The sequence below is a fragment of the Anolis sagrei genome, chromosome 3 (genome assembly GCF_037176765.1).
Source record: "Anolis sagrei isolate rAnoSag1 chromosome 3, rAnoSag1.mat, whole genome shotgun sequence".
Taxonomy (NCBI): Eukaryota; Metazoa; Chordata; class Lepidosauria; order Squamata; family Dactyloidae; genus Anolis; species Anolis sagrei.
Window position 1 is genome coordinate 264,035,386 of NC_090023.1, and position 12,052 is coordinate 264,047,437.

Here is a 12,052-nt window from a genome sequence, read left to right on the forward strand (position 1 = left end):
ATGCAAGATTATGATTCAATGTTCTTTCCTCTCTTTCCTGATAACATCCTCATATATATATTCCTGCAATCATCCTCAACTTAGGAACAGTTTTGTGCCACACTGAATCTGCAATCAATATATCTTGCACATGTATAATTAGGCTAAGGATCTTATCACATGAAGGAATGACATAGGCCCTACTTGAATGTTCAACCTCTTATAAGTCGACCTCCTCCCTGAGTGTGTTAATAGTTCCTCTGGCTGTGCATATGTGCCTTTAAATTGTGTGTTGACTTGTGGCAATTTCATGAATTTAATTGTGCTTTCTTAGATTTATTTTTTTGTCGTGTCAGGAGAGACTGCAAGTCGCTCCTGGTATGAAAGAATTGGCCGTCTGCAAGGACGTTGCCCAGGAGACGCCTGGATGATTTGATGTTTTTATCATCCTTGTGGGAGGCTTCTCTCATGTCCCCGAATGAAGAGCTGGAGCTGATAGAGGGAGCTCATCTGCCTCTCCCCGGATTTGAACCTGCGACCTATCCTGCCGGCACAGGGGTTTAACCCACTGCGCCACCGGGAGCTCCTTGCTTTCTTAGATAAGGAATACTAAAGCTGGTTTTTCCAGTTCCTTCTTCTGGTATTCATTAGCAGTCTCCCACTTCCAAGAACTTACCAGGGCTGACCCTGCTTAGTTTTGGAGATCAGACAGGGTCCGGTGCCTTTAGGATGTTTAGGCCCTTCACAGTTCCTATATGGTTCTTAAACTTGAGGCTACATAGGTAACATGAAGGCCAAAAGTGCACAACTCTATGTTACATAGTTGTTACTGCCATAAAGTCACTTCTGGTCAACTTTATGGCAGTTACAACTATGTAACATAGAGTTGTGCACTTGTGACTATCATGTTACCTATGTAGCCTCTAGTTTAGGGACCATATGGGATCTGTGGAGGTACTTACTTTACTTACTTACTTAGGCGATCCCTGGTAGTCCGAGGATGATAGTCCTCCAAGTGTGGTATCCAGGCGGTGGGTCCGTAGGTGACTGTGGAGCCCTATTCTTGATCTGCAGCTTCTCCCACAGTGAGGGCATCGGTTTCCAGGTGGAAGACAGTCCCAGTCAGTGCCTTCCTCTTGGCACGTTTCTCTCTTTTCCCCTCCATTTGTGCCTCTTCAAATTCTGCAGCACTGTTGGTCACAGCTGACCTCCAGCTGGAGTGCTCAAGGGCCAGGGCTTCCCAGTGCTCAGTGTCTATGCCAGAGTTTTTAAGGCTGGCTTTGAGCCCGTCTTTAAATTTCTTTTCCTGTCCTCCAACATTCCACTTTCCGTTCTTGAGTTCAGAATCTGTGAAGGTACACAACACGCAAGTGTGGAGAGCACCACCTACTAGAATGCAGTCTGAGCCCTGCAACATGCACAGTGGAGGACCTTGTTATAGCAACACAGAAGCACTCCAAGTGGCTTGCTACTGGTCAAAGGACATTTAGTATAATGCCAAGTTTTAAAAACGTTGTGTTTTTTAAATACATTACAACTGTACCCTTGGTTCTCTTCTGATATGATAAATAAATTTAAAAAACTGCCAAGAAAGAATGCAAGCCTATGACTTTCTTAGAAATAAACAACATGTTGAAAGGGAAATCAAGAAGGTCATCTGTCTTCAAAATACTTGGGACAAGCAAGTTAACAGAAGTTCAGGTAACAGCAAATGGCACAAGTTAGGAAAGACAGCAAAAAAAAACCCAAACAACTATCAAGATTAGACCCCTCAACCTCTGAGGATGCTTGACATAGATGTGGGCAAAACATCAGGAGAGAATCCTTCTGGAACATGGCCAGACAGCCCAGAAAACTCACAGCAAGCCAACTATCAAGTTAATCAGCATGGTTAAACAACAGTGTCAAAGAAGCAAGAAACGAAAGACTTGTGCAGAACATGAGAATGCAAGGAAGGAAATGCACTAATGCAAAAGAACTACCAGGAGCCATATCCTTGATAGTAGTGGTTCTCAAAAAACAATTAAGACATATCCATTAAAATCAAAATTCAAAAACCAGTCCAGGTCAATTCATTGCCATAAGGATCTTCTTCCACTTGCTGCTCACTGATCCCATAACCAGATCTTGATTTTCCTTCTAAAAGACAAGAGGGAGGTGATCAATCTGATATCTCTAGAGAGGGTGTTTCACAGACGAGGGCGTTCCACAGATGCTGAGAAGGCCCTGTCTCCCGTCCCCATCAATCGTGTTGGCAATATTGGTGGGATCGAGAGCAGGGCCTCTCCTGAAGATCTTAAACTTCATGATGAGTTGTGGCAGGAGCTATGTTCGGACAGGTACTTAATATCCACTGGAGTTCAATTCAGAGAACTAATGTGGATACCAAAATCCATGGATGCTGAAATTCCAATACGCACGAAGCCTCATTCAAAGGAGGTCTTGCATTATATACATAATAAAATAGCAAAATCAAGCTTTACTTACATAGGTGATCCCTTGTAGCCTGGGGATGATGGTCCTCCAAGTTTAGTGTCTTGGCGGTGAGTCTGTAGGTGTCTATGGAGCCCTCTTCTTGATCCGCATGTTTTTTTGCAGTGAAGGTGTCAGTTTCCAGGTGGAAGGCGGTCTCCGTCAGGTTTAGCTTGATATGCTTTCATCTTGGCACGCCTGTCTTCCCAAGAGATATGCAGGATTTTTTGGAATTTTTTATTTACATACATTAACAGCTTCCAGTGTGAACAAAAACATGAAACAATAACCATTTTACAAACCATTTTACAAACCATTTTACAAACACATAACTCCACCACCAAGGCCTGAACATGTATCCTTTCCTTTGCTATAAATGAGTCAACCATTAACCAAATGTCAAATCCAAAATTCCTGATCAACAAGGTTGTGTTGTTTTCCTTTTTCACTCTCTAAAACGTGTCCATTTGTCAGTGACATTAATTCACTCTCAATATTGCACTGCTTCAATTATTGCTCAAATGCTTGGTCCCACACCTACGTCTTTTAAGTTTTTTCCTGAAGGTCTGAAGAGGTGGGGCTCACCTAAATTCACTGAGGAGAGAGTTCACTACCTCTTGCAAATTAGAATGTTCACCCTTCAAGAGTCAACTTCCTCCTGCTACCTGTTCGAGGAAAACGCTGAGGCCCCATCTATACAGCTGTATAATACAGTTTGAAGCTCATATAATTGAGTTTAATGAAATTTATATGTGTCTACACTGACCATATAACCAAGTTTCAAACTGTATTGTATGGCAATGTGGATGGGGCCCAAGAAAGGCTATGGGATGCCAGGAAGCATCCAGCTATCTATCTATCTATCTATCTATCTATCTATCTATCTATCTAAAAGCTCTGTTCATTTTGAATGACATCATAACTCAAAAACCGCTGGACTAATTCCCTCCAAATTTGGCCACAACTAACCCAAGGAGTGGCCATCACTAAAAAAATTGATTTTGTCATTTGGGAGCTGTAGTTGCTGGGATTTATAGTTAGCCTACAATCAAAGAGTGTTCTGAACTCCTCTAACGATGGAATTGAACCAAACTTGGTACACGGGACTCCCATGACCAACAGAAAATACTGGAAATGTTTGGTGGATATTGACCTTGAGTTTTTGAGTTGTAGTTCACCTACATCCAGAGAGCACTTCCCTCACAGAACCCCTATGACCAACAGAAAATACCGTGGTTTTTGTGGTCTTTGGTGACTCTTCTGACCCCCCCCCCCCGGGTCCTGACCCCCAGGTTGAGAAATGCTGCCTTAAGGCAGTCCAGTCCAACTCCCTTCACAGGGGCAAGAAAACATAATCAAAGCCCTCCTGAAAATGTGCCATCCAGCCATATAGATAGATAGATATGATTCACACACACACATATGTATGTATATGACAGATATAGTATCACAGATTTGAAAGGGACCCCTAAAGAAGGACAATTATATGTTGCATGTTCCAGAGTAGGTGAACCAGACAATCTCTACATAAACACTGACAAAGAAACAACAAAGAAATACTGTTTATCCACAAACATAAAGAAATTATATATTAGAAACCAACACTTTCTCATTACATTATTTTCCAGATCACCAGACTGGGCCACAGCAACGTGCGGCAGGGGACGGCTAATAAGGTACACAGGGATATAGAGCACTTCCAGACAGCACCAAATCCTTGCCAAATAGGGTTTAAAAACCCACTTTGGCGAAGATTTTAGTAACCCATTTTGGTGTGAATTCCCATCCCCACTTCTCCCAAAAAACCCTGAATTTTACCAGGGTGCCAACAACATAGAATTAAAAACTAAAGAGCTACAATTAAAACCAGGCAATAAAAACATCAAGTATTAAAACATGTTAAAATCATGCAAATTCAGGCCCATCCATTTGTCGGTCACATTAATTCACTCTCATTCTTGCACTGCTTCAATTATTGCTAGAATGCTTGGTCCCACAGCCAAGTCTTAAGTTTTTCCCCCCTGAAGATCAGGATGGGCAGGGCTGACCTGATTTCCTTGAGGAAAGAGTTCACTACCTCTTGCAAATAATGATGTTCACCCTTCAAGAGTCAACTCCTTCCTGCTACTTGCACGGCATGGTGAGGAAATGCCTGAGGCCCCATCTACACAGCTATTTAATGCAGTTTGAAGCTCATATAATTCAGTCTAATGATATTTAGCTGCATTATATGTATCTACACTGACCATATAACCAAGTTTCAAACTGCATTATATGGCAGTGTGGATGGGACCCAAGAAAAACTATAGGATACTTGGAAGAATCCAGTTATGGGGTATATAGAGATATAGAGCACTTCCAAAAGCACCAAAATCCTCGCCAAATCGGGTTTTAAAAACCCACTTTGGCACAGATTTTAATAACCCATTTTGGCGTGAATTCCCATCCCCACTCCCCGCCCCAAAACTGGACTTTCCCGAGGTGCCAACAACATACAATTAAAAAATAAACAGTTAAAATTACAATCAGGCAATGAAAACATCAATTATTAAAACATCAGTTAAAATCATGCAAATTCAAATCATTGTCCAAGGCTCATCCATTTGTCATCCATTAATTCACTCTCATTATTTCACTGCTTCCATTATTGCTTGAATGGTTGGTCCACAGCCACGTCTTAAGTTTTTTCCTGTCGTTCAGGAGGGGGGGGGGGCTGACCTGTTTTCACTGGGGAGGGAGTTCACTACCTCTTGCAAATAATGGGATGGCATGAAGACACCCCTAAGCCCCCCAGTTTATCTCTAAATAATAAGGAAAATATACATGTCCTCATAACTTTTCTCCTCACCCCCACCCCATCTGTCTGTCCATCTCTTGGCATGTCATGGTGGCCAGATAGGTTTTCCTTATTTTTTAGGCGTAAATTGGGGGATGGGTGAGAGGGGTGGGTACCATCCTCGACCTCTGGGTTCCAGGAATCCTAAAGGTTTGGGATGACAATAGGGACTCACCCCTCAGGTAGTCCCAGGACTACCTGGAACTGAGTCCCCATAGGCCCATTACATTATTACACCCAGGCCTTTCAGAAAGGTCCAGATCTAATGGGGTATCAAATTTATTTGGAATAATTTAGTTTATTCCAAATGAATTTGTTTTTACCGCAGGCATCATTTGGATGCCTTTGGTAAAAATCCAGATAGGTCCTGAGATATGGCCTATTTGGATTAGCCCATAGTTATAACAATATCATTTGTAGTTTTATATAGACATATTATCTCTTTTTGTTTTTGTTTATTTCCTTTACATTTTGTTTTCTAAAAATTGCAAGAATAAATAACGGCATCTCTTCCAGTCTCCATTTTGCGAGGGATTATAGGAGAAAATTGAGGCATCAAGCTTTACTACTGAGTTGTGACCTTTGCAGGGGAAGAAAGATTGACTTGGACTCTCTTGCAGTTGCCCATCTGTTATTGAAACTCTGGGACCCTGAGGAGGACACCAAAACTTGATGCCACAGAAGGGTTTTGATAGCAAAGTCCAAGGTGAACTCTCACTGAGAAAACCGATTTGTGCCAACATCCACAGATGACTTTTAGGCAAGACATACAGATTTCACAAGCATTCACCAGGCAATACGCATAAAGTTGCCCAACACATTATTTCTGTCCTTTGATTGGGAACCTATTTTAGGTTGGTTAACATCCATTGATACCCATTGCTTCATCAGCACGGATCATTTTCCTCACCCAGACTGGGTAAACTACCATCATTAGCACCCATAACCTCAAACCAACTCACGTTCTTTTCTTTGCCACACCCATGCGAAATGGAATAAACAACAGGCACAAAACCTCAAGCTGAGCAATGACAATTTATGAAAATTCCCTCCAGACATAGAGACTAATGGGCAACAGCAGTAGGCAGCACATCACAGTCAACCAGCCTACAGATCCTAGCTTGCAACAATCTGGACCAATCAGTAACTAGGATTACACTGTCATTTGTTTCTAATTGCTGACAGGATGCTATAAATATTTCTATATTTTTTGTATTGCATTATGTTAGTTTTTTGAGAGCAGATTCTATTTACATGCATTTTAGCCAAAGTAAATAAACACTTTTCTTCTTGCCTTCATCCAGTGTGTGTCTTATTTGGTCCTTTGGGTTTTTGACACACTGGGCTCCCAAACCCACGATTTTAGCTGAGCTGAAATCACTCAACACATCCCTGAAATAAAGGGACACAGCTAGGCTGACTGCAGCGATTACATAACTCTGTTATGGGGCACAAGAGGATGGGGCACAAGAAGGAAGACAAAATTGACTTCCACTTGGGTGGGATTCTTTGCTCTCTCACCTGCACAGGGTCTTGGCCTAATGGAAAATATACAAAGAGGACAGAGCATAACACCTATATTGGTTTACACATAGGCAGGGGCGGCTCAACCCATTACGCAAAGTAAGCATTTGCAGTATAGTTGATTTTGCCCAGGGGCGCTCTTGGGGGAAAATAGACCTTGACATATGCGAGTTGTAGTTACTGGGATGTATAGTTCACCTACAATCAAAGAGCATTCTGAACTCCACCAAGGATGGAATTGAACCAAATATGACACACAGAACTCCCATGATGAACAGAAAATATATATCAGTGATTGGTTGGGGGGGGGGCAAAAATACTGTTTGCTTACCGTTGAAAATTACCTAGGGTCGCCTCTGCACATAAAGGAAGATAATACATCTGATAGAAACTTTGGTTCTGATGTTACTCTTAGAAACTAATGTGCAACCACAAAGCATTTTGTCAAACATAACCTACATGTGCCCTGTGTGAGTACTAACAGTTAGTGCCCTTTCTTGTTCTGAGGAAATTAAGTAATCACAACATATGGTTCTCATTATAACTCAGTGTGCAAGCTTATCATCAATCAAAATGAGTTCAGATGTTCCCAAGATCAGTAGACCTTATTAATTAATATTAGGACATGATTATGTTCAAATAATTCTCATTTACTGATCGGGTTGCCAATCCAAGGAGCTGGCCTAGAAATCCAGTGTTTGCCCATCATCTCCACGTTGAAAGCAAGGATGCAAATTTTCATATTCAGGAGGACAATATGGAAAACTCCAACCCAGGAGAGCAAAAAGCTTGCTATAGCTCCCAAAGATTAATTGATTGTTGCAACTTATAATAAATAATAAAACTTTATTTATATACCGCTCTATCTCCCCGAGGGGACTCAAAGCAGTTTCCAAGTAACATCATCAAAACATACAAAGTAAACAACATAACCATAAGATTAACAAAACAATATAAGCATAAAAATTGTTGCCATTTGTTGTTCATTCGTTCAGTCGTCTCCGACTCTTCGTGACCTCATGGACCAGCCCACGCCAGAGCTCCCTGTCGGCCGTTACCACCCCCAGCTCCCTCAAGGTCAGTCCAGTCACTTCAAGGATGCCATCCATCCATCTTGCCCTTGGTCGGCCCCTCTTCCTTTTGCCTTCCACTTTCCCCAGCATCATTGTCTTCTCTAGGCTTTGCTGTCTCCTCATGATGTGGCCAAAGTACTTCAACTTTGTCTCTAGTATCTTTCCCTCCAGTGAGCAGTCGGGCTTTATTTCCTGGAGGATGGACTGGTTGGATCTTCTCGCAGTCCAAGGCACTCTCAGAACTTTCCTCCAACACCACAGCTCAAAAGCACTCCAGTATCCTTGCCAAGAAAACTAAATGGACCAGTACAACCAGAGATATGTCGGTATGCCATTGGAAGATGGGACTCCCAGGTCGGAAGATGACCAAAATGCTACTGGGGAGGAGCAGAGGATAAGTTCAACTAGCCCCAGATGTGATGACGCAGCTAGCTCAAAGCCGAAAGGAAGGCTAGCGGCCGACGGTACTGGAGGTGAACGACGAATCCGATGCTCTAAAGATCAACACACCATAGGAACCTGGAATGTAAGATCTATGAGCCAGGGCAAATTGGATGTTGTTATTGGTGAGATGTCAAGACTAAAGATAGACATATGTTGTTGCCATAACACATATATATTAAAAGCAATTCTGACTGTTCAAGACAATTTAAAAGGCCGGGCCGAGATTAGTGCAAACTCAAAAATTCTAGGGGGCTGGGGAATTAAATTCAGTGCTATAGCAGGGTCATTTCTGGGGTCTATTAGAGGAAGTGACCTGGGTAATTGGTAGGAAGAATAAGGCCATATTCAACAATGTCTAGGGCTGAGCTAGAACTAGTCATTCTCAAAGGCTTGTTGAAACTACCAGGTCTTCAAGCTCTTACGAAAGGAGGGGAGAGATTAGACATGTCTAATTTCCCTGGGGAGGGCATTCCAGAGGTGGGGGCCACCACTGAGAAGGCCCTCCCTCTCGTCCCCACCAACCGTACTTGTGACGGTGGTGAGAGTGAAAGCAGGGCCTCCCCAGAAGATCTTAGAGTTCATGCCGGTTCATAGAAGGAGATGCAATCGCTGAGATTATCCAGGTGCAGTGAGTCCCTGCAGTTAGTTAGCTTCCCAGTTGTTGTAGTGCCAATGCTCTCCCTCAACTTTGTTCTTCGACTATCTCTTGGCTAAGAGCAAGCAGGCCAAATGAAATGTTCCTTAACCTTAAGGCAGTGAGAATAAAAATTCTCCTTGTTTCACCATGATGTGGATACACTCCCTGTAGATAAGACGTATGTCTAAATTTCTCAACACACAAAAATGTTGTGGGGGTGCATGCGGGTGTGTGTTCATGTATGTTTGAACATCAAGCTGCTTCCTTCTGTGGTTGGTAATTAATGCGTAACACTTAATGATATCACCTAACCTAAACCGGCAACCCTATTTACCAATATGATGAAAAGAATATGGGCAAATAGAAAAAAACTGATAATACAAGCAGAACTTCTGTTCATTAATTTAAATACATCAGTCTGCCTTATGCAATGTATATCTATGGTTTGTTGAAAAAATGTGCACACGAGCAGATTTCTTATTATCTCTCCTCGGTTTAATTTCATAAAGATCAGCCCAAAGGAATGTTACAGAGTGTTCTCATTGTAATTGCTTCCATTTGGCTCCATTTATTTACAGCCCAGATCAGCTGTTTCAGGATTTTGAAATGTGCACATGTGCTGGAGCAGTCCATACCAGGGTATATCACGTGTTTTCCTTGACTGTAGGGATATACTGTCATGCAAATATGCACATTTTGACCAAAATTGGACATTTTTAACATGTATTCTTCAGCTGTTAATTTGAATCAGTGCTTATTTTCATGAAATATCATTTAGCCACCCCTACTTTTATCCCAGTTTCTTCCAAGTTTTAGGGCATGTGTAGAAGGGCTCCAATAATGTAATAATAGACTCTAAGCCTCCTACTACACTGCCATATAAAATCTAGATTATCTGATTTGTACTTAATTATATGGCAGTGTAGAATGGGATTATATGGCAATGTAGACTCATATAATCAAGATCAAAGAAAATCTGGATTATCTGATTTGTTATTTTGTTGTTATTGCGGGGGGGGGGGGGCGGGGATTGGAAGCTGCCTTCTTAGAGAGCTTTGTTCCCAAGACAGATGCCTGATAGCACTTTGAATGTGGTTATCTTCTTTGATCTGGACTATATGATAGGGCTGGGCGGTTTTGTTTGTTAATTTCGTAATTCGTTATTAATTCGTATTTAAATTAGCTTACGATCCGATATTGAGCCATGCAGGAATAGTGTGAGGAGTAAATTAGATTCGAAACATTTTTTCAATTTATTTAGTTATTGTTTCGTTATTATTTCGAAATTGTTTCGTAATTATTTCATAATTATTTTCGCATGTCTGGTGCAAGTTTTATAGTTGTTGTTTGTTTTATCACACCAACAGTCAACAACAGAGGGAGAGGGAAGCTTCAGAAGTTCCCCCTGTCCCATTTGGAGGTTTTTTTAGCATGTTGCACAATCGCGTCCACCATTAACGAATCGATTCAAAATTAACAAAATTTCGTAAATAACGAAATTTTGAAATCTCTAAATTTCGGAAGTATTTAGAATTTGGAAACGCTAGCGCCCCCTGGAAACGAATCGAGTTTAGAAACAATTTTTTCCGTGGTTACCCAGCCCTACTATGAGTCTACACTGCCAGATAATCTGGAATAATCAGATATCAAAGAGAAATATCAAATGGGATCTTTTTAAGATGAGAGATATTCTCTCTCTCTCTCTCCTTTTATATCTTGACCTGTTTCAAAAACATAATTCTGTCCAAGAGATATTGGTGGTGGTAATGTATTTTATATTGTTTCAATGTAACCAATAATACTGAAATTTTCCATGTTTATTAATGGAATGAAAATAACAAGGTGAAGAACAAGAAATGGGGCCACAGGTTGGAGAGTTAGAACTGATCCTAGAATAAGTCACCCAGGCAAGAGCCTTGGGAGAGGCATATCCACTCCACATTTTTCCCAGTATGTTGGGGTAGACCGCCCTAGCATATCATCAAACAGTGAGACTTCCAGGAAAATAGTATATACAATGCAGTCCTGGCAGAGTGTGAACACAGAGATTGAAATCACAAAAAGAATAACCTTGCAACAATTGGATCTAACTTATACGAACAACTATAGAAGCTGCCTCCAGGTGAAACAACTGTTTTTCAACAAGGAAGAGTTTATATAACAAGGCAACTGCTTATTCACTATGACCATCTTGAGGTCTCATGGCTTATATTTTTTAGTATTATTTTTATTCCAAGAACTAGGAAAATGCAACTATATTGTCTTATGCCAGATTGCCAGTAGTATTCCTGGATTTTGAATGGTGATTTCACAATAAATCAACTTGTACACACTCCCATGGACGGAGTGTTTGTTCTATAATCTCCTCTCAATAGAAGATAATCTGTTGCCTCACTGAAATTGTTTCCTCAGCATCTTCCTGACTCCACCTACACTGCCATATAATGCAGATGGTTCTGTGGTCTTCATCCTTTTGTCTCTTTTATCTTCATGTCAGTTCAATGGCACTTTGTTCCAGGTTGTCTATATTCTCCCACCTGTCTGTTTGATTCTGCCCAACATATGGGTTCTTCTGAAAACATTATCAGCAGATGCTAATACATACTGTGGTCTGGACACAGCTCCTATTGCAGCTGATTGTTGTAGTATGCCTTTCAGATCCAGGGAAACGCTAAGTTGAACCTATCACAGGGTTTTCTCAGGGCACATCCACACAGCCGCTTTATTGTGATAACTCCTGAAAACCAGGGAAAACCCTGGTTTGTAGCAAATTAATTAGATAGTGGACTTATTCCACACCTTCTTAGAAGGCAAGGAATAAACCCACTACTTTCGGTGCCTGGACTACAGTCCAGACATCATTCCCACAGTCCAGAAAACTGTGAGAATACTCACCCTCTCCCCCACAACCCACAAATCCCTTTGAAAAGTATGGAAAACTTACCTGGCCTCCAGGGTCAATTGTAGCCAGAGCTCTCCAGGCATGTAGAAATTATGTGCCAGGAGAGCAGGAGGGAGGAGGAAAATCGCCTCCCCCCTACTCTCTTGGTGTGTCATTTCTACATGCCGGGAGAGCTCTGACTATAG